We start from the raw sequence: 23174 nt of genomic DNA, 5'->3' as shown, positions 1-23174 counted from the left end.
ACTGAAGCCAATTCTGTACCTTTCTGAAACAATGTTCTGAAACCAGAAATTGAGAACGGAATTGATCAAAATTTCTTTGAAGAAAACGTAATCTGCCCCATACCAGCTGAGCTGGAATAAGGTCCGCACCTTCATGGGTACTTAGGAGCTGGCTATAGGTTTTCTAAAAGGCTTGGATATATTCCAAACTGGAAATAGTTTCCAAACTGATACCGCTCCTGAGAATGAAGGATCAGGCTTTTGTTCCTTATTGTGAGGAAAGGAACGAAATGATTATTAGACCTAAATTTACCTTAGATTTTTTATCCTTTGGAAAAAAAGTTCCCTTCCTTCCAGAAACAGTTGAAATAATAATTTATTACCCTGGAAAGAAAGGGAAAGCAAAGTTGACTTAGAAGACATATCAGTATTCCAAGTTTAATCCATAAAGCTTTTCTAGCTAAAATAGCTAGAGACATATACCTGACATCAACTCTAATGATATCAAAAGATGGTATCACCAATAAAATTATTAGCATGTTATAGAATAATAATAATGCTATAAAATTATGATCTGTTACTTGTTGCGCTAAAGCTTCTAACCAAAAAGTTGAAGCTGCAGCAACATCCGCTAAAAATATAGCAAGTCTAAGAAGATTACCTGAACATAAGTAAGCTTTTCTTAGAAAGGATTTAATTTTCCTATCTAAAGGATCCTTAAATGAATTACTATCTGCCGTAGGAATAGTAGCACATTTAGCAGGAGTAGAGACAGCCCCATAACCTTAGGGATTTTGTCCCAAAAAAACTCTAATCTGTCAGATGGCACAGGATATAATTGCTTAAACGTTTAGAAGGAGTAAAAGAATTACCCAAATTATTCCATTCCCTGGAAATTACTTCAGAAATAGCATCAGGGAGATTAAACACTTCTGGAATAACTACAGGAGATTAAAAAACCTTATTTAAACGTTTAGATTTAGAATCAAGAGGACCAGAATCCTCTATTTCTAATGCAATTAATACTTCTTTAAATAAAGAACGAATAAATTCCATCTTGAACAAATACAAAGATTTATCAGCATCAACCTCTGAGACAGAAACCTCTGAACCAGAAGAACCATTATCAGTATCAGAATGATGATGTTCATTTAAAAATTCATCTGAAAAAAGAGAAGTTTTAAAAGACTTTTATGTAAACTAGAAGGAGAAATAACAGACATAGCCTTCTTAATGGATTTAAAAAATAAAATCTCTTATGTTTATCAGGAACACTCTGAAAATTAGATGTTGACGGAACAGCAACAGGTAATGTAACAGTACTAAAGGAAATTTTATCTGCATTAATAAGTTTGTCATGACATGCAATACAAACAACAGCTGGAGAAACAGATACCAAAAATTATAGCAGATACACTTAGCTTGGTAGCTCCAGCAGTAGACAGCGATTTTCCTGTAGTATCTTCTGACTCAGATGCAACGTGAGACATCTTGCAATATGTAAGAGAAAAAACAACATATAAAGCAAAATTGATCAAATTCCTTAAATGACAGTTTCAGGAATGGGAAAAAAAGCCAAAGAACAAGCTTCTAGCAACCAGAAGCACTGAAAAAATAAGACTTAAATAATGTGGAGACAAAAGCGACGCCCTTATTTTTTAGCGCCAAATAAGACGCCCACATTATTTGGCGCCTAAATGCTTTTGGCGCCAAAAATGACGCCACATCCGGAACGCCGACATTTTTGGCGCAAAATAACATCAAAAAATGACGCAACTTCCGGCGACACGTATGACGCCGGAAAAGGAAAAGAATTTTTGCGCCAAAAAAGTCAGCGCCAAGAATGACGCAATAAAATGAAGCATTTTCAGCCTCCGCGAGCCTAACAGCCCACAGGAAAAAAAGAGTCAAATTTTTGAAGGTAAGAAAAAATGATTAATTCAAATGCATTATCCCAAATATGAAACTGACTGTCTGAAAAATAAGGAAAGTTGAACATTCTGAGTCAAGGCAAATAAATGTTTGAATACATATATTTAAAACTTTATAAACAAAGTGCCCAACCATAGCTTAGAGTGTCACAGAAAATAAGATTTACTTACCCCAGGACACTCATCTACATGTTTGTAGAAAGCCAAACCAGTACTGATACGAGAATCAGCAGAGGTAATGGTATATATAAGAGTATATCGTCGATCTGAAAAGGGAGGTAAGAGATGAATCTCTACGACCGATAACAGAGAACCTATGAAATAGACCCCGTAGAAGGAGATCACTGCATTCAAATAGGCAATACTCTCCTCACATCCCTCTGACATTCACTGCACGCTGAGAGGAAAACCGGGCTCCAACTTGCTGCGGAGCGCATATCAACGTAGAATCTAGCACAAACTTACTTCATCACCTCCATCGGAGGCAAAGTTTGTAAAAACTGAATTGTGGGTGTGGTGAGGGGTGTATTTATAGGCATTTTAAGGTTTGGGAAACTTTGCCCCTCCTGGTAGGAATGTATATCCCATACGTCACTAGCTCATGGACTCTTGCTAATTACATGAAAGAAACTAATTTCGGGCGTGCCCCTAATTTTTGCTGACCTCACATCCAATATACAGATACAAACAATTGAATTTTTGGATTTATTGCTAACATGGGGACCTAACGGTACAGTATGTACCTCAACCTACTTTAAGTCAGTTGACTGCAATAATTTTTTGCATTACTCCAGTAATCATTATAACAACTGGAAAACCAATATTCCTTACAGCCAATTTTGCCGCATCAGGCGCAATTGTAGTTCTACTAATATGTATGATGAACAGTCTTGTATATTGAAGGACAGGTTTAGGGAAAAAGGCTATCCGAAGGGCCTAATAGAATATGGCTATAATAGAGCAAGATCACTAGACAGAAGTTCGTTGTTATCCTGTAAGATCAAAAAAGGGACGGAAAATATAAGCCATCAGGGACAACCTTTATTTGTCACACAATATAATTCCAATTTTAAGGCAGTCAATAGAATTATAAAAAAACACTGGCACATCTTGCTCAGAGACCCCGTACTAAAAAAAATGCTGGCCCCTCAACCCAAGATAGTATATAGGAGGGCGCCAACCCTGAAACAAAAATTAGCACCTAGTAAGATAGTCATGACAAAAAAACACAACAAACACAATAAAAATGGACCTAGAAGTCAGGATCACATGAATGGGAGGATCAGTAACAATATTGGGTCCTATAGATGTGGACATAGACGGTGCCATATGTGCAAGTTCATTACACATGGAAAAAAATCCATAATATCACATGCAACAGGGGAAAACCACCAGATTAGAGAACATCTAACATGTAATTCTGGTTATGTAATTTATGCACTCACTTGTGCGTGTGGGGTACAGTACATTGGACGTACCTCTAGGAAGGTACGTCTTAGGTGGGGAGAACATAAACGGAATATAATCAAACATTCATCTAAACATAGTGTTTCAAGGCACTATTGCATTAAAAGTAGGACAGGCAAATGCCAATTCAGTATTACACCTTTGGAGAGCATTCCCAGTAGTCACCAGTATAATAGATTCACGCGTCTAAGACAAAGGGAAACTTATTGGATATTTAAATTCCAAACATTATTTCCAACAGGGCTAAATGAAGTTATTGATTCTATGGCTTTTGTCTAGCGCTTTGGTAGACGTATAGGTTATACGTACCTGAATAGAGACTGAAATAGGGCTGTTCCCATAGTTAGTTTTGCCACCCCATTAGGGAGGGTTGCCCCATTAGTGTTCATGTATGATTAGACATCCAATAGAGGGCACATCAGAATCACACATCCACTATATATTTATATTTCTATTATTTTTATTTTCACACATATTTTATAAGATAGAACACAAGTACCTATATTGGTACGATCTAAATTATATTACTACTACCCGCTTTAGGGGTATATTTTCACCTACACTATATATTTATTAATTTCAGGCCACCCATTATTATGTGGTGGTCATATTTGCACGAGTAGGAGGCTCACCTCTCACTTTTATTTTATTTTAACCCCACGTATGTTGCATCTATTGAGGCATTGGATGCATTAGTATGTGCAAATTTATGGCGATATTTATCCACATACATATCACTTCAAAGGTTGTGGATGCATTCAAACGAACAACTATATAGCACTATTCACGGATATGTACACGCCATGACACCACGTTTTTAATAACAATAAAAACTTTGAAACCCATCACTTATATTATTATTTCATCCACATTAGGTTTATATCTACACATTTGTATATATGTCTTGCATTTACTACACTCTGTGGAAGGATAGCTCCTTTTCAGACTGACATTACCCGGGGTCCGGCCAAATAGAGCATGGTGTTTACATTTTTAACTGACCAATAGTGATCCTCGCCTCAATATTGTATCCGGCATCGGGACCAATGGGATACATTGTTTACAATCACTATGGAGCATCCTATCACTATGTAGCAACCAATACACTCCCTCGGTGGGCGTTTATTGTAGGTCAACACTGATGTCAGCAAAAATTAGGGGCACGCCCGAAATTAGTTTTTCTATTGGAAGCCTAACTTACTAGCAACAACTGACGAGTAGCTTTGATTGACAGCCATATGGACGAATCCTAAACATTAAGCACAGTTTTTACTAACACACTTTGAGTGACGGCTAGGACGCCCAATCAAAACATAGAATTGACTAATATTCATATTATCAAATGTCGGCCAGCACTTTACCATTATATGCCGAAATAGTTACACATACATAAATAAAATTTAAGAAGCAGCCAGGTATTTAGTCATATCACAAGTTACTATACTCTTATCTTAGTATTTATATTATTACAGAAACATAGGGGCTGACCCATTCTTGTGTGAGGGACATTGATTGGTTCATGGCTTGCCAATTGTTGGGGGAGGGATGTGGGTGTTTTTGAGTAGCATAGCCCTATTTAAGGAGTAAAGATCTGTTATTAAAAACATGCCTGATGAAACAGTTGTAACTGAGAAACGCGTCGCATGTATTCCTGATGTACCAACTGTTTTTTAACACTGTGAGGAGTGGAATATTTTTTTATATGTTTTAAATAAATCCATTTTTTATTACACATCCACTCTCAGTGTTATGTTTGGTTCTGCCTTGCTATGCTACTATAGAGTTCCTGCACTCTGACACCCACAAACCAGCCATTCCACCCGGTAACAGCCAGCTGGATTGCTGCTAAAATCCAGCCTGCCTCTATAGGCACAAGTGAGTGCCTTCAATAAATGTGAGTACTGTGTGTAGAGTGGGCTATTAGTGCTTATTGTACCACCATTTACCTGCACCATAGGCGCCTCTATCCTTGCTTACACTTTTCAGATCTTCTTCCATCGGATGCTGATAGAGAGCTGCTTCCTTTTGCTTCCTTTCACAGCCAGCTGGATTGCTGTTAAAACCCAGCCTGCGTCTACCGGCACAACTGAGTGCCTCCTCCTATTGTGAGTACTTAGTGTTCACATAAGTTTGATATTTCAAAAATACCTTTTGATCTGCACCATTGGCGCCTCTTTCTTGTTACTTCATCTTAACAAACTCTATAGTAAATCTTCTTGGAAACAGATTTACGAGCTTGTAACATAGTTTTAATCACTGAGTCGGAGAAACCTCTATGACTTAGTACTAAGCGTTCAATTTCCATACCTTCAAATTTAATGATTTGAGATGCTGATGGAAAAACAGAATTTATGCTTACCTGATAAATTACTTTCTCTTGCGGTGTATCCAGTCCACGGATTCATCCTTTACTTGTGGGATATTCTCATTCCCTACAGGAAGTAGCAAAGAGAGCACACAGCAAAGCTGTCCATATAGCTCCCCCTCTAGCTCCACCCCCCAGTCATTCGACCAAAGGTTAGGAAGAAAAAGGAGAAACCATAGGGTGCAGTGGCGACTGTAGTTTAAACAAAAAAATTTTTACCTGACTTAAATGCCAGGGCGGGCCGTGGACTGGATACACCGCAAGAGAAAGTAATTTATCAGGTAAGCATAAATTCTGTTTTCTCTTGCAAGGTGTATCCAGTCCACGGATTCATCCTTTACTTGTGGGATACCTATACCAAAGCTTTAGGACACGGATGAAGGGAGGGAACAAGATAGGTACCTTAAACGGAAGGGACCACTGCTTGCAAAACCTCTCCCCCAAAAATAGCCTCTGAAGAAGCAAAAGTATTGAATTTGTAAAATTTGGCAAAAGTATGCAGTGAAGACCAAGTCGCTGCCTTACAAATCTGTTCAACAGAAGCCTCATTTTTGAAGGCCCATGTGGAAGCCACTGCTCTGGTAGAATGAGCAGTAATTCTTTCAGGAGGCTGCTGGCCAGCAGTCTCATAGTACAAACGGATTATGCTTTTCAGCCAAAAGGAAAGAGAGGTAGCAGTCGCTTTCTGACCTCTCCTCTTACCAGAATATATAACAAACAAGGAAGATGTTTGTCTGAAATCCTTAGTTGCTTGTAAATAGAACTTTAAAGCACGAACTACATCAAAATTGTGTAATAGACGTTCCTTCTTCGAAGATGGATTAGGACACAGAGAAGGAACAACTATTTCCTGGTTAATATTATTGTTAGAAACAACTTTAGGAAGAAAACCAGGCTTGGTACGCAAAACTACCTTATCTGCGTGGAACACCAGGTAAGGTGAATCACACTGTAAGGCAGATAATTCTGAAACTCTTCGAGCAGAAGAGATAGCTATCAAAAACAAAACTTTCCAAGATAACAACTTAATGTCTATGGAATGTAAAGGTTCAAACGGAAACCCTTGAAGAACTGAAAGAACTAGATTCAAACTCCATGGCGGAGTCACAGGTTTATAGACAGGTTTGATTCTGACTAAAGCCTGACGCTTGAACGTCTGGTACCTCTGCCAGACGCTTGTGTAACAAAGCAGATATTTGTCCTTTTAAGGAACTAGTTGACAATCCTTTCTCCAGTCCTTCTTGGAGAAAGGACAATATCCTGGGAATCCTAATCTTACTCCATGAGTAACCCTTGGATTCACACCAACAAAGATATTTCCGCCATATCTTATGGTAGATTTTCCTGGTGACAGGCTTTCTAGCCTGAATCAGAGTATCTATAACTGACTCAGAGAACCCACGCTTTGATAGAATTAAGCGTTCAATTTCCAAGCAATCAGACATAGAGAAACTAAATTTGGATGCTTGAACGGACCCTGTATTAGAAGATCCTGCCTCATTGGCAGTGTCCATGGTGGGACAGACGACATGTCCACTAGGTCTGCATACCAAGTCCTGCGTGGCCACGCAGGCACTATCAGAATCACCAAAGCCTTCTCCTGCTTGATTCTGGCAACCAGACGCGGGAGGAGAGGAAACGGTGGAAAAACATAAGCCAGATTGAAGGACCAAGGCGCTGCTAGAGCATCTATCAATACCGCCTTGGGATCCCGGGACCTGGACCCGTAGAGAGGAAGTTTGGTGTTCTGACAGGACGCCCTCAGATCCAACTCTGGGGTGCCCCATAGCTGAGTCAGCTGGGCAAATACCTCCGGGTGGAGTTCCCACTCCCCCGGGTGAAAAGTCTGACGACTTAGAAAATCCGCCTCCCAGTTGTCTACTCCTGGGATGTGAATTGCTGAGAGATGGCAGGAGTGATCCTCCGCCTACCTGATTATTTTGGTTACTTCCGTCATCGCTAGGGAACTCTTTGCCCCCCCCTGATGATTGACGTAAGCTACAGTCGTGATGTTGTCCGACTGAAATCTGATGAATTTGGCCGCCGCTAGTTGAGGCCATGTCTGAAGAGCGTTGAATATCACCCTCAGTTCCAGAATGTTTATCGGGAGAAGAGTTTCTTCCCGAGACCATAAGCCCTGAGCTTTCAGGGAGTCCCAGACCGCACCCCAGCCTAACAGACTGGCGTCAGTCGTTATGATGATCCACTCTGGCCAGCGAAAACATATTCCTTGAGACAGGTGATCCTGAGACAACCACCAGAGAAGAGAATCTCTGGTCTCCTGGTCCAACTGAATTTGAGGAGACAAATCTGCATAATCCCCATTCCACTGTTTGAGCATGCATAGTTGCAGTGGTCTGAGGTGTATCCGAGCAAAAGGGACTATGTCCATTGCCGCAACCATTAGTCTGATTGTCTCCATGCACTGAGCCACAGATGGCCGAGGAATGGAATAAAGAGCTCGGCAAGTAGTTAAGAGTTTTAGCTTTCTGACCTCCATCAGAAATATTTCCATTTCTACCGAGACTATCAGGGTTCCTAGGAATGGAACTCTTGTGAGGGGGGAGAGAGAACTCTTTTTGATGTTCACCTTCCACCCGTGAGACCTCAGAAAGGCCAATACAATCTCCGTGTGAGACTTGGTTCTTTGGAAAGTTGACGCCTGAATTAAGATGTCGTCTAGTTAAGGCGCCACTGCTATGCCCCGCAGTCTTAGAACCGCCAGGAGGGACCCTAGCACCTTTGTGAAAATTCTGGGAGCAGTGGCCAACCCGAAAGGAAGAGCCACAAACTGAAAATGCTTGTCCAGAAAGGCGAACCTGAGAAACTGGTGATGATCTTTGTGGATAGGAATGTGCAGATACGCATCCTTTAGTCATATATTGACCCTCCTGGATCATTGGTAAGATGAATGGTCTCCATCTTGAATGATGGGACTCTGAGGAATTTGTTTAGAATTTTGAGATTCAGGATTGGTCTGAAAGTAGCTTCTTTTTTTGGGAACCACAAACAGGTTTGAGTAAAACCTCAGTCCTTGTTCTGCAATTGGAACTGGGTGGATCACTCCCATTGTATGTAGATCTTCTGCACAGCGTAAAAACGCCTCTTTCTTTGTCTGATCTGTAGACAGACGAGAAATGTGGAACCTTCCCCTTGGAGGAGAGTCCTTGAATTCTAGAAGGTATCCCTGGGCTACAATCTCTAATGCCCAAGGATCGTGTACATCTCTTGCCCAGGCCTGAGCGAAGAGAGAGAGTCTGCCACCTACTAGATCCGGTCCCGGATCAGGGGCTACCCCTTCATGCTGTCTTGGTTGCAGCTGCAGGCTTTTTGGCCTGTTTACCCTTATTCCAGCCCTGGTAAGGTTTCCAGTTTGCCTTGGGCTGTGAAGCGTTACCCTCTTGCTTTGCAGCCGGAGAGGATGAAGCGGGGCCGTTCCTGAAATTGTGAAAGGAACGAAAATTAGCTTTGTTCTTTGTTTTAAAGGCTTTGTCCTGAGGGAGAGCATGGCCTTTTCCCCCGGTGATATCTGAAATAATCTCTTTCAATTCAGGCCCGAATAGGGTCTTCCCTTTGAAAGGAATGTTCAAAAGCTTGGATTTAGACGACACATCGGCCGACCAGGACTTTAGCCATAGCGCCCTGCGCGCCAAAATGGCGAAACCTGAATTTTTTTTTTATTTTTTTTTGCCGCTAACTTAGCTATTTGGAAAGCGGCGTCAGTGATAAAAGAATTAGCTAGCTTTAGAGCCTTAATTCTATCCATAATTTCCTCATATGAGGTCTCCGTCTGGAGCGAGTCTTCCAACGCCTCAAACCAGAAAGCAGCTGCAGTAGTTACAGGAATAATGCAGGCAATAGGTTGGAGAAGAAAACCTTGTTGAACAAAAATTTTCTTAAGTAAAGCCTCTAACTTTTTATCCATAGGGTCTTTAAAAGCACAACTGTCTTCAATTGGTATGGTTGTGCGTTTCTTGCCAGGGGTTACCCTAAGGATTTAATTGAGACAGAGTTAAGGAATGCCCTTGCCACATCTAGACAGTCTCTTTTAACTAAGAAAAATAATGTGGAAAAAGAAAAATCAGATAGATTGGTTTTCATTAGCCAGTACTCCTCTTTAAGTCTAAAAGTACAAAACATTTTACTTAAACATTGGCATGTTATGCAAACTTGTGAATCTGATGTTTTAGAATTTTGCAAACCGTTCATGCCTGCTTATAAAAGGGGCAGAAATTTTAAAGATTCACTTGTTAGAGCTGACATTGGCCCTCTTAAAAAGAAGGTGGTTCAGAGCTATATAGGCAAGAAAAATTGGGGTAATTTCCCATGCCTTAGTTGCTCTAACTGCAACAGTATGATTAAAGGCCCCACCTTTAGTCATCCTAGGACTGGACATATATTTTCTATCAGAGATTACTTTACATGTAATACAGAATATGTGGTTTATATGATTAAGTGTCCTTGCGGTCTGGGGTATGTCGGGGAGACCACCCGTAGTATCCGCGAACGTATTGTTCAACACAAGAGCAGTATTAGGACTAAAAAATTGGATGCTCCGGTAGCTTGTCATTTTTTGTCCGCTGGACATAATCTTAATCAGTTAAGGTTCCAAGTCCTAGAGCATATTCCTATTCCTAGGAGGGGTGGGAACAGGGTTAAAATCCTTAAGAGTAGAGAAATGTTCTGGATTAACAAGTTGGGGACATTATACCCAAATGGGATGAATAGGGAATTTGACCTGTCGGTGTGCCTTTAAATTACATACTATGTATAATGTGGTTTAATTATCTTTTTCTTTTTCTTTTATTACAGATGACAGTGGATTGATTATGTTCTGCTGTTTTGCTTGATGTATTCCAATATATATGTAGTTGCTATGTTTAGCTTTAATGATATGGCAATGTATTATTTTGCTGATACCAAATCCTTGCCTGTGTACTAAAACTAGGTGGTAAGGTATTAATTAGGAATGTGAAGTTGTACAGGTGTGTGGGTGGGGCTTAGATGGTATTTAAGGTTGATTCTATGTACAGTTTAGCCATACATGACTAAGGACTGTGTCCGAAACGTTGTTGTTTGAATTTTGGTCTGGCTACTCCTCCTCAAGCTGAATAAAGCTACTTGAAGAAAGAATTTTTGGTGGTGTTGCTTCATCTTTGTTTGTACTATATGGTTGTGCGTTTAGCTAGTGTAGAAACAGCCCCCTCCACCTTAGGGACCGTCTGTCACGAGTCCCGCATGGGGTCAGATATGGGGAACATTTTCTTAAAAACAGGAGGGGGGACAAAAGGGACACCTGGCCTATCCCACTCCCTAGTAACTATATCCGCAATCCTCTTAGGGACCGGAAACGCATCCGTGTAAACAGGGACCTCTAGGTACTTGTCCATTTTACACAATTTCTCTGGGATCACCAAAGGGTCACAGTCATCCAGAGTAGCTAATACCTCCCTAAGTAAAACACAGAGGTGTTCTAGTTTAAATTTAAAAGCCAATGTATCTGAATCTGTCTGGGGAGGAACCCTTCCTGAATCAGAGACTTCTCCCTCAGACATCAAATCACTCGCTCCCACTTCAGAGCGTTGTGAGGGTATATCGGATACGACTACCAAAGCGTCAGAATGCTCATAATCTGTTCTTACAACGGAGCAATCACGCTTTGCAGGTAACACGGGCAGTTTAGATAAGAAGGCTGTAAGAGAATTATCCATGACTGCCGCTAAGTCTTATAATGTAAAAGGCTTAGACGCACTAGAGGTACTAGGCGTCGCTTGCGCGGGCGTAACTGGTTGTGACACTTGGGGAGAGGCAGACGGGCTACCCTCGTTACCTTCAGTCTGAGAATCATCTTGGGCCACATTCTTAAGTGCAACAATATGATCTTTAAAGTGTATAGACATATCATTACAAGTGGGACACATTCTGAGAGGGGGTTCCACCATGGCTTCTAAACACATTGAACAAGGATTTTCCTTAGTGTCAGACATGTTTAACAGACAAGTAGAGTACACAAACAGGCTTGGAATCACTTTAATCAAATAAAAAACACAATTTGAAAAAAAAACGTTACTGTGCCTTTAAGAGATAAAAAGAGCACACAATTTTACAAAACGGTGAAAAATGCAGCAATCTTTCTGAAATGTTCACAGTATGTAGCTAAAGCCTTAATATGATTGCACCCCAAGTTTCAAAACGATTAACCCCTTAATGCCCAAACCGGAGCAGCCTAAAGCCAACACCTGGTTAAATCACTACAGCATCTTGCCACAGCCTTGCTGTGGCCCTACCTTCCCTTAGGGATCAGATTTGGGGGAATATAGCTTCTTTTAGGCCCTCAAACATCAGCAGGACCCTCCATGTGAAACAGCATGAACTTCTCTGCAATTCTAACTGTGCATCCGAGGCAATTAGGCCCCTCCCACTCTACTCCAGAGCTGTGAGGCCTAGTAAATCACTACTAAGTGACTAAAAAACAGCCATGTGGTAATAACCTCAGAAAAAAACCCAAAAGGGCTTTCAAAGTGTCTTGCAAAATGATTTTTCCTTAGCCAAACAATCGATTGCCCTGAATAAGTGTCAACCAGTATATTAGCCCTATTATGTAAGCATTCAATTCCTTACTAAGTCTGTGAACATAGCTTACCCTCCCCTCATGGGGATCTGTCCGTCTTCTAGCATTATTTCAGTCTTGTCTAGAAATAAATTACTGAACATACCTTATTGCAGATCACCCTGCAAACTGTTCCCCCCAACTGAAGTTTTCTGGTACTCCTCAGTCCTGTGTGGGAACAGCATTGGATTTTAGTTACAACATGCTAAAATCATTTTCCTCTCAGCAGAATTCTTCATCACTTTTCTGCTAGAGAGTAAATAGTACAAACCGGTACCATTTAAAATAACAAACTTTTGATTGAAGATAATAAAACTACAATTCTAATACCACATTCACTTTACACTCCCAAGAGAGACCCAAGTGCTTAGAGCCAGCAAAGAGAATGACTGGGGGGTGGAGCTAGAGGGGGAGCTATATGGACAGCTTTGCTGTGTGCTCTCTTTGCTACTTCCTGTAGGGAATGAGAATATCCCACAAGTAAAGGATGAATCCGTGGACTGGATACACCTTGCAAGAGAAAAACAGAATTTATGTTTACCTGATAAATTACTTTCTCCAACGGTGTGTCCGGTCCACGGCGTCATCCTTACTTGTGGGATATTCTCCTCCCCAACAGGAAATGGCAAAGAGCCCAGCAAAGCTGGTCACATGATCCCTCCTAGGCTCCGCCTTCCCCAGTCATTCGACCGACGTAAAGGAGGAATATTTGCATAGGAGAAACCATATGATACCGTGGTGACTGTAGTTAAAGAAAATAAATTATCAGACCTGATTAAAAAAACCAGGGCGGGCCGTGGACCGGACACACCGTTGGAGAAAGTAATTTATCAGGTAAACATAAATTCTGTTTTCTCCAACATAGGTGTGTCCGGTCCACGGCGTCATCCTTACTTGTGGGAACCAATACCAAAGCTTTAGGACACGGATGAAGGGAGGGAGCAAATCAGGTCACCTAGATGGAAGGCACCACGGCTTGCAAAACCTTTCTCCCAAAAATAGCCTCAGAAGAAGCAAAAGTATCAAACTTGTAAAATTTAGTAAAAGTGTGCAGTGAAGACCAAGTCGCTGCCTTACATATCTGATCAACAGAAGCCTCGTTCTTGAAGGCCCATGTGGAAGCCACAGCCCTAGTGGAATGAGCTGTGATTCTTTCAGGAGGCTGCCGTCCGGCAGTCTCGTAAGCCAATCTGATGATGCTTTTAATCCAAAAAGAGAGAGGTAGAAGTTGCTTTTTGACCTCTCCTTTTACCAGAATAAACAACAAACAAGGAAGATGTTTGTCTAAAATCCTTTGTAGCATCTAAATAGAATTTTAGAGCACGAACAACGTCCAAATTGTGCAACAAACGTTCCTTCTTTGAAACTGGATTCGGACACAAAGAAGGCACGACTATCTCCTGGTTAATGTTTTTGTTAGAAACAACTTTCGGAAGAAAACCAGGTTTAGTACGTAAAACTACCTTATCTGCATGGAACACCAGATAAGGAGGAGAACACTGCAGAGCAGATAATTCTGAAACTCTTCTAGCAGAAGAAATTGCAACCAAAAACAAAACTTTCCAAGATAATAACTTAATATCAACGGAATGTAAGGGTTCAAACGGAACCCCCTGAAGAACTGAAAGAACTAAATTGAGACTCCAAGGAGGAGTCAAAGGTTTGTAAACAGGCTTGATTCTAACCAGAGCCTGAACAAAGGCTTGAACATCTGGCACAGCTGCCAGCTTTTTGTGAAGTAACACAGACAAGGCAGAAATCTGTCCCTTCAAGGAACTTGCAGATAATCCTTTATCCAAACCTTCTTGAAGAAAGGATAGAATCTTAGGAATTTTTACCTTGTCCCAAGGGAATCATTTAGATTCACACCAACAGATATATTTTTTCCATATTTTGTGGTAAATTCTTCTAGTTACAGGCTTTCTGGCCTGAACAAGAGTATCAATGACAGAATCTGAGAACCCTCGCTTTGATAAGATCAAGCGTTCAATCTCCAAGCAGTCAGTTGGAGTGAGACCAGATTCGGATGTTCGAACGGACCTTGAACAAGAAGGTCTCGTCTCAAAGGTAGCTTCCATGGTGGAGCCGATGACATATTCACCAGGTCTGCATACCAAGTCCTGCGTGGCCACGCAGGAGCTATCAAGATCACCGATGCCCTCTCCTGATTGATCCTGGCTACCAGCCTGGGGATGAGAGGAAACGGCGGGAATACATAAGCTAGTTTGAAGGTCCAAGGTGCTACTAGTGCATCTACTAGAGTCGCCTTGGGATCCCTGGATCTGGACCCGTAGCAAGGAACCTTGAAGTTCTGACGAGAGGCCATCAGATCCATGTCTGGAATGCCCCACAATTGAGTAATTTGGGCAAAGATTTCCGGATGGAGTTCCCACTCCCCCGGATGAAATGTCTGACGACTCAGAAAATCCGCTTCCCAATTTTCCACTCCTGGGATGTGGATTGCAGACAAGTGGCAGGAGTGAGTCTCCGCCCATTGAATGATTTTGGTCACTTCTTCCATCGCCAGGGAACTCCTTGTTCCCCCCTGATGGTTGATGTACGCAACAGTCGTCATGTTGTCTGATTGAAACCGTATGAACTTGGCCTTTGCTAGCTGAGGCCAAGCCTTGAGAGCATTGAATATCGCTCTCAGTTCCAGAATATTTATCGGGAGAAGAGATTCTTCCCGAGACCAAAGACCCTGAGCTTTCAGGGGTCCCCAGACCGCGCCCCAGCCCACCAGACTGGCGTCGGTCGTGACAATGACCCACTCTGGTCTGCGGAAGCTCATCCCCTGTGACAGGTTGTCCAGGGACAGCCACCAACGGAGTGAATCTCTGGTCCTCTGATCTACTTGTATCGTCGGAGACAAGTCTGTATAGTCCCCATTCCACTGACTGAGCATGCACAGTTGTAATGGTCTTAGATGAATTCGCGCAAAAGGAACTATGTCCATTGCCGCTACCATCAAACCTATTACTTCCATGCACTGCGCTATGGAAGGAAGAGGAACAGAATGAAGTATTTGACAAGAGTTTAGAAGTTTTGATTTTCTGGCCTCTGTCAGAAAAATCCTCATTTCTAAGGAGTCTATTATTGTTCCCAAGAAGGGAACCCTTGTTGACGGAGATAGAGAACTTTTTTCTACGTTCACTTTCCACCCGTGAGATCTGAGAAAGGCCAGGACAATGTCCGTGTGAGCCTTTGCTTGAGGAAGGGACGACGCTTGAATCAGAATGTCGTCCAAGTAAGGTACTACTGCAATGCCCCTTGGTCTTAGCACCGCTAGAAGGGACCCTAGTACCTTTGTGAAAATTCTTGGAGCAGTGGCTAATCCGAACGGAAGTGCCACAAACTGGTAATGCTTGTCCAGGAATGCGAACCTTAGGAACCGATGATGTTCCTTGTGGATAGGAATATGTAGATACGCATCCTTTAAATCCACCGTGGTCATGAATTGACCTTCCTGGATGGAAGGAAGAATTGTTCGAATGGTTTCCATTTTGAACGATGGAACCTTGAGAAACTTGTTTAGGATCTTGAGATCTAAGATTGGTCTGAATGTTCCCTCTTTTTTGGGAACTACGAACAGATTGGAGTAGAACCCCATCCCTTGTTCTCCTAATGGAACAGGATGAATCACTCCCATTTTTAACAGGTCTTCTACACAATGTAAGAATGCCTGTTTTTTTATGTGGTCTGAAGACAATTGAGACCTGTGGAACCTCCCCCTTGGGGGAAGCCCCTTGAATTCCAGAAGATAACCTTGGGAGACTATTTCTAGTGCCCAAGGATCCAGAACATCTCTTGCCCAAGCCTGAGCGAAGAGAGAGTCTGCCCCCCACCAGATCCGGTCCCGGATCGGGGGCCAACATCTCATGCTGTCTTGGTAGCAGTGGCAGGTTTATTGGCCTGCTTTCCTTTGTTCCAGCCTTGCATTGGTCTCCAGGCTGGCTTGGCTTGAGAAGTATTACCCTCTTGCTTAGAGGACGTAGCACTTGGGGCTGGTCCGTTTCTGCGAAAGGGACGAAAATTAGGTTTATTTTTGGCCTTGAAAGACCTATCCTGAGGAAGGGCGTGGCCCTTGCCCCCAGTGATATCAGAGATAATCTCTTTCAAGTCAGGGCCAAACAGCGTTTTCCCCTTGAAAGGAATGTTAAGCAATTTGTTCTTGGAAGACGCATCCGCTGACCAAGATTTTAGCCAAAGCGCTCTGCGCGCCACAATAGCAAAACCAGAATTTTTCGCCGCTAACCTAGCCAATTGCAAAGTGGCGTCTAGGGTGAAAGAATTAGCCAATTTGAGAGCATGAATTCTGTCCATAATCTCCTCATAAGAAGAAGAATTATTATTGAGCGCCTTTTCTAGTTCATCGAACCAGAAACACGCTGCTGTAGTGACAGGAACAATGCATGAAATTGGTTGTAGAAGGTAACCTTGCTGAACAAACATCTTTTTAAGCAAACCTTCTAATTTTTTATCCATAGGATCTTTGAAAGCACAACTATCTTCTATAGGTATAGTGGTGCGTTTGTTTAGAGTAGAAACCGCCCCCCTCGACCTTGGGGACTGTCTGCCATAAGTCCTTTCTGGGGTCGACCATAGGAAACAATTTTTTAAATATGGGGGGAGGGACGAAAGGTATACCGGGCCTTTCCCATTCTTTATTTACAATGTCCGCCACCCGCTTGGGTATAGGAAAAGCTTCGGGGGGCCCCGGGACCTCTAGGAACTTGTCCATTTTACATAGTTTCTCTGGAATGACCAAATTCTCACAATCATCCAGAGTAGATAACACCTCCTTAAGCAGAGCGCGGAGATGTTCCAATTTAAATTTAAATGTAATCACATCAGGTTCAGCATGTTGAGAAATTTTCCCTGAATCTGAAATTTCTCCCTCAGACAAAACCTCCCTGGCCCCCTCAGACTGGTGTAGGGGCACTTCAGAACCAATATCATCAGCGTCCTCATGCTCTTCAGTATTTTCTAAAACAGAGCAGTCGCGCTTTCGCTGATAAGTGGGCATTTTGGCTAAAATGTTTTTGATAGAATTATCCATTACAGCCGTTAATTGTTGCATAGTAAGGAGTATTGGCGCACTAGATGTACTAGGGGCCTCCTGTGTGGGCAAGACTGGTGTAGACGAAGGAGGGGATGATGCAGTACCATGCTTACTCCCCTCACTTGAGGAATAATCTTGGGCATCATTTTCTCTAAATTTTGTGTCACATAAATCACATCTATTTAAATGAGAAGGAACCTTGGCTTCCCCACATTCAGAACACAGTCTATCTGGTAGTTCAGACATGTTAAACAGGCATAAACTTGATAACAAAGTACAAAAAACGTTTTAAAATAAACCGTTACTGTCACTTTAAATTTTAAACTGAACACACTTTATTACTGCAATTGTGAAAAAGTATGAAGGAATTGTTCAAAATTCACCAAAATTTCACCAGTGTCTTAAAGCCTTAAAAGTATTGCACACCAAATTTGGAAGCTTTAACCCTTAAAATAACGGAACCGGAGCCGTTTATATATTTAACCCCTTTACAGTCCCTGGTATCTGCTTTGCTGAGACCCAACCAAGCCCAAAGGGGAATACGATACCAAATGACGCCTTCAGAAAGTCTTTTCTATGTATCAGAGCTCCTCACACATGCATCTGCATGTCATGCTTCCCAAAAACAAGTGCGCAATAGAGGCGCGAAAATGAGACTCTGCCTATGATTAGGGAAAGCCCCTAGAGAATAAGGTGTCCAATACAGTGCCTGCCGGTTATTTTACATAATTCCCAAGATTAAAATAATTCCTCAAGGCTATGGAGTATAAAATATGCTTATATATAAATCGATTTAGCCCAGAAAATGTCTACAGTCTTAAAAGCCCTTGTGAAGCCCTTTTTTTCTTTCTGTAATAAAAATGGCTTACCGGATCCCATAGGGAAAATGACAGCTTCCAGCATTACATCGTCTTGTTAGAATGTGTCATACCTCAAGCAGCAAAAGTCTGCTCACTGTTCCCCCAACTGAAGTTAATTCCTCTCAACAGTCCTGTGTGGAAACAGCCATCGATTTTAGTAACGGTTGCTAAAATCATTTTCCTCTTACAAACAGAAATCTTCATCTCTTTTCTGTTTCAGAGTAAATAGTACATACCAGCACTATTTTAAAATAACAAACTCTTGATTGAATAATAAAAACTACAGTTAAACACTAAAAAACTCTAAGCCATCTCCGTGGAGATGTTGCCTGTACAACGGCAAAGAGAATGACTGGGGAAGGCGGAGCCTAGGAGGGATCATGTGACCAGCTTTGCTGGGCTCTTTGCCATTTCCTGTTGGGGAGGAGAATATCCCACAAGTAAGGATGACGCCGTGGACCGGACACACCTATGTTGGAGAAATGGACCTTGAGACAGTAGGCCTGGCCTTAACGGAAGTGGCCACGGTTGGCAACTGGACATCCGAACAAGATCCGCATACCAAAACTTGTGTGGCCATGCTGGAGCCACCAGCAACACAAACGATTGTTCCATGATGATTTTGGAAATCACTCTTGGAAGAAGAAATAGAAGCGGGAAGATGTAAGCAGGATGATAATTCCATGGAATGGATAGCGCATCCACTGTTTCCGCATGAACATCCCTGGACCTGGACAGGTACCTGGGAAGTTTCTTGTTTAGATGAGAGGCCATCAGATCGATCTCTGGAAAACCCCACATCTGAACAATCTGAGAAAACACATCTGGATGGAGAGACCACTCTCCTGGATGTAAAGTCTGACGACTGAGATACTCTGCTTCCCAATTGTCTACACCTGGGATATGCACCGCAGAGATTAGACAGGAGCTGGATTCTGCCCAAGCAAGTATCTGAGATACATCTTTCATGGCTTGAGGACTGTGAGTCCCACCTTGATGATTGACATATGCCACAGTTGTGATATTGTCTGTCTGGAAGTAAATGAACGGTTCACTCTTCAACAGAGGCCAAAACTGAAGAGCTCTGAAAATTGCAAGGAGTTCTAAATATTGATTGGTAATCTCGCCTCTTGAGATTTCCAAACCCCTTGAGCAGTCAGAGATCCCCAAACAGCTCCCCAACCCGAAAGACTTGCATCTGTAGCTATCACAGACCAGGTTGGTCAAACAAAATTAGCCCCTTGAACTAAACGTTGGTGATTTAACCACCACGTCAGAGAGCGTCGTACATTGGGATTTAAGGATATTAATTGTGATATCTTTGTATAATCCCTGCACCATTGATTTAGCATACAAAGCTGGAGAGGTCTCATGAGAAAACGAGCAAAAGGAATCGCGTCTGATGCTGTAGTCATGAGGCCTAAAACTTCCATGCACATAGCCACTGAAGGGAATGACTGAGACTGAAGGTGCCAACAAGCTGCAACCAATTTCAAGCGTCTCTTTTCTGTTAGAGACAGAGTCATGGACACTGAATCTATCTGGAAACCTAAAAAGGTGACCCTTGTCTGAGGAATCAAAGAACTTTTTGGTAAATTGATCCTCCAACCATGTTTTCGAAAAAAAAAAACAACACTAGTTGATTCATGTGAGATTCTGCAGAACGTAAAGACTGAGCTAGTACCAAGATATCGTCCAAATAAGGAAACACCGCAAAACCCTGTTCTCTGATTAGAGAGAGTAGGGCACCTAGAACCTTTGAAAAGGTTCTTGGAGCTGTTGCTAGGCCAAATGGAAGAGCAACAAATTGGTAATGCTTGTCTAGAAAAGAGAATCTCAGGAAATGATAATGTTCTGGATGAATCAGAATATGAAGGTATGCATCCTGCAAGTCTATTGTAGACATATAATGTCCTTGCTGAACAAAAGGCAGAATAGTCCTTATAGTCACCATCTTGAAAATTGGTACTCTTACATAACGATTCAAAATTTTCAGATCCAGAACTGGTCTGAATGAATTTTCCTTCTTTGGGACACTGAATAGATTTGAATAAAACCCCAGACCTTGTTCCTAAAAAGGAACTGGCATGATTACCCCTGAAGACTCCAGGTCTGAAACACACTTCAGGAAAGCCTGAGCTTTTACTGGATTTGCTGGGATATGTGAGAGAAAAAATCTTCTCACAGGAGGTCTTACTCTGAATCCTATTTGATACCCTTGAGAGACAATGCTCTGAATCCATTGATTTTGGACAGAATTTATCCAAAAATCCTTGAAAAAATCTTAATCTGCCCCCTACCAGCTGAGCTGGAATGAGGGCCACACCTTCATGCGGATTTAGGGGCTGACTTTGGTTTCTTAAATGGCTTAGATTTATTCCAATTTGAGGAAGGCTTCCAATTGGAAACAGATTCCTTGGGGGAAGGATTAGATTTTTTTTTCCTTACTCTGACGAAAGGAACGAAAAGTTAGAAGCCTTAGATTTGGTTTTTTATCCTGAGGCAGAAAAACGCACTTTCCCCCAGTAATAGTTGAAATAATAGAATCCAACTGAGAACCAAATAAATGATTACCTTGGAAAGAAAGAGATCGTAATCTATACTTAGATGTCATATCAGCATTCCAAGATTTAAGCCACAAAGCTCTTCTAGCTAAAATAGCTAAAGACATGGATCTAACATCAATTTTGATAATATCAAAAATGGCATCAGAAATAAAATGATTAGCATATTGCAGTAAGTGAATAATGCTAGATATGTCGGAATCCAATTCTTGTTGCGCTAAATTCTCCAACCAGAAAGTTGATGCAGCAGCAACATCAGCCAAAGAAATTGCAGGTCTGAGAAGATGACCTGAATATAAATAGGCTTTCCTTAGATAAGATTCAAGCTTCATATCTAAAGGATCCTTAAAGGAAGTACTATCTTCCATAGGAATATTGTTACGTTTAGCATGAGTAGAAATAGCCCCATCAACTTTGGGGATTTTTTTCTCAAAACTCAATAGAATTTGCTGGTAAAGAATATAATTTTTTAAACCTTGAAGAATGAATAAAAGAAGTACCTGGCTTATTCCATTCCTTAGAAATCATATCAGAAATAGCCTCAGGAATAGGAAAAACCCCTGGAGAAACCACAGAAGGTTTAAAAACAGCATTTAAACGTTTATTAGACTTAACGTCAAGAGGACTGGTTACCTCAATATCCAAAGTAAATAAGACTTCTTTTAATAAAGAACGCATATACTCTATTTTAAATAAATAAGTAGATTGGTCAGTGTCAATGTCTGAGGAAGGATCTTCTGTATCAGATAGATCCTCATCAGAGGAGGATAAATTATTATGTTGTTGGTCCTTTGAAATTTCATCAACTGAATGAGAAGTTTTAAAAGACCTTTTACGTTTATTAGAAGGTGGAAATGCAGACAAAGCCTTCTGAATAGAATCAGTAACAAATTCTTTAAAATTCATAGGTATATCATGTACATTAGAAGTTGAAGGAACTGCAAATGGCAATGTACTATTACTGATGGACACACTATCTGCATGTAAAAGTTTATCATGACAACTATTACAAATGACATTCGGAGAAATAATTTCCACAATCTTACAACAAATGCACTTAGCTTTGGTAGAACCGATGTCAGGCAGCAAAGTTCAAGCAGATACTTCTGAGGCAGGATCAGATTGACACATCTTGCAAAATGTAAAAGAAAAAACAACATATAAAGCAAAATGATCAATTTCCTTATATGACAGTTTCAGGAATGGGAAAAAATGCAAATAGCATAGCCCTCTGACAGAGAAAAAGGCAAGAGGCAAACATCAATGGGGTATTAAAATAATGAAAAAGTTTTGCGCCAAGTATGACGCACAATGTAACTGAAAATGTTTTGGCGCCAACAATATCCGGAAATGACACACTCGCATCACCAACGACGCAAACGTGTGTAAGGCTTTGGCATCAACTACGACGCCGGAAATGACGAAGTTGCATCATGGAAGTATTTTTTGCGCCAAAAAATTCTCACGCCAAAAATTACGCAATAAAGTCTAGCATTTGGCGCACCCACAGGTCTAATACCGCCCGCAATTTGCAAGAAAAAAGTAGTCAATTAGAAAAAAAAAGACTAAACCCCAGGTAAGAAAAAAAATTTTTTAAATGTTATTTTCCCCAAATATGAAACTGACAGTCTGCAGAAGGAAATACATGAACCTGACTCATGGCAAATATAAGTACAATACATATATTTAGAACTTTATATAAATGCATAAAGTGCCAAACCATAGCTTGGGTGCCTTAAGTAATAAAAAAAACATACTTACCAAAAGACACCCATCCACATATAGCAGATAGCCAAACCAGTACTGAAACAGTTATCAGTAGAGGTAATGGTAAATTGAGAGTATATCGTCGATCTGAAAAGGGAGGTAGGAGATGAATCTCTACGACCGATAACAGAGAACCTATGAAAAAGAACCCCGTTAGGGAAATCATTGTATTCAATAAGTGATACTCCCTTCACGTCCCTCTGACATTCGCTGTACTCTGAGAGGAATCAGGCTTCAACAATGCTGAGAAGCGCATATCAACGTAGAAATCTTAGCACAAACTTTCTTCACCACCTCCATAGGAGGCAAAGTTTGTAAAACTGAATCGTGGGTGTGGTGAGGGGTGTATTTATAGGCATTTTGAGGTTTGGGAAACTTTGCCCCTCCTGGTAGGATTGTATATCCAATGGACTCTTGCCAAAGAACTTGGGTATGGTATAGAATGTTGGAATGATTGGAAATTTAACATTAAGAAAATCAAATTCTCTATTGTTAATTAATCCCTTGGATATGCCATATTTTAATATGGATTAATATGGATTCTAGCTCCAATTTAAATTTGATGTTTG

General features: G+C 41.2%; 1 protein-coding gene across 1 annotated transcript in view; it reads right to left on the bottom strand.

The window, feature by feature from the left end:
• LOC128639724 (probable E3 ubiquitin-protein ligase HERC4) overlaps positions 1-23174 on the bottom strand; it is a 346975-nt gene that overhangs the window by 166434 nt on the left and 157367 nt on the right. The gene's annotated exons all lie outside the window — the stretch shown is intronic.

The sequence above is a fragment of the Bombina bombina genome, chromosome 9 (genome assembly GCF_027579735.1).
Source record: "Bombina bombina isolate aBomBom1 chromosome 9, aBomBom1.pri, whole genome shotgun sequence".
Lineage (NCBI taxonomy): Eukaryota > Metazoa > Chordata > Amphibia > Anura > Bombinatoridae > Bombina > Bombina bombina.
Note: the sequence above shows the minus strand (reverse complement) of the source record. Positions and strands in the feature narration are given on the sequence as shown.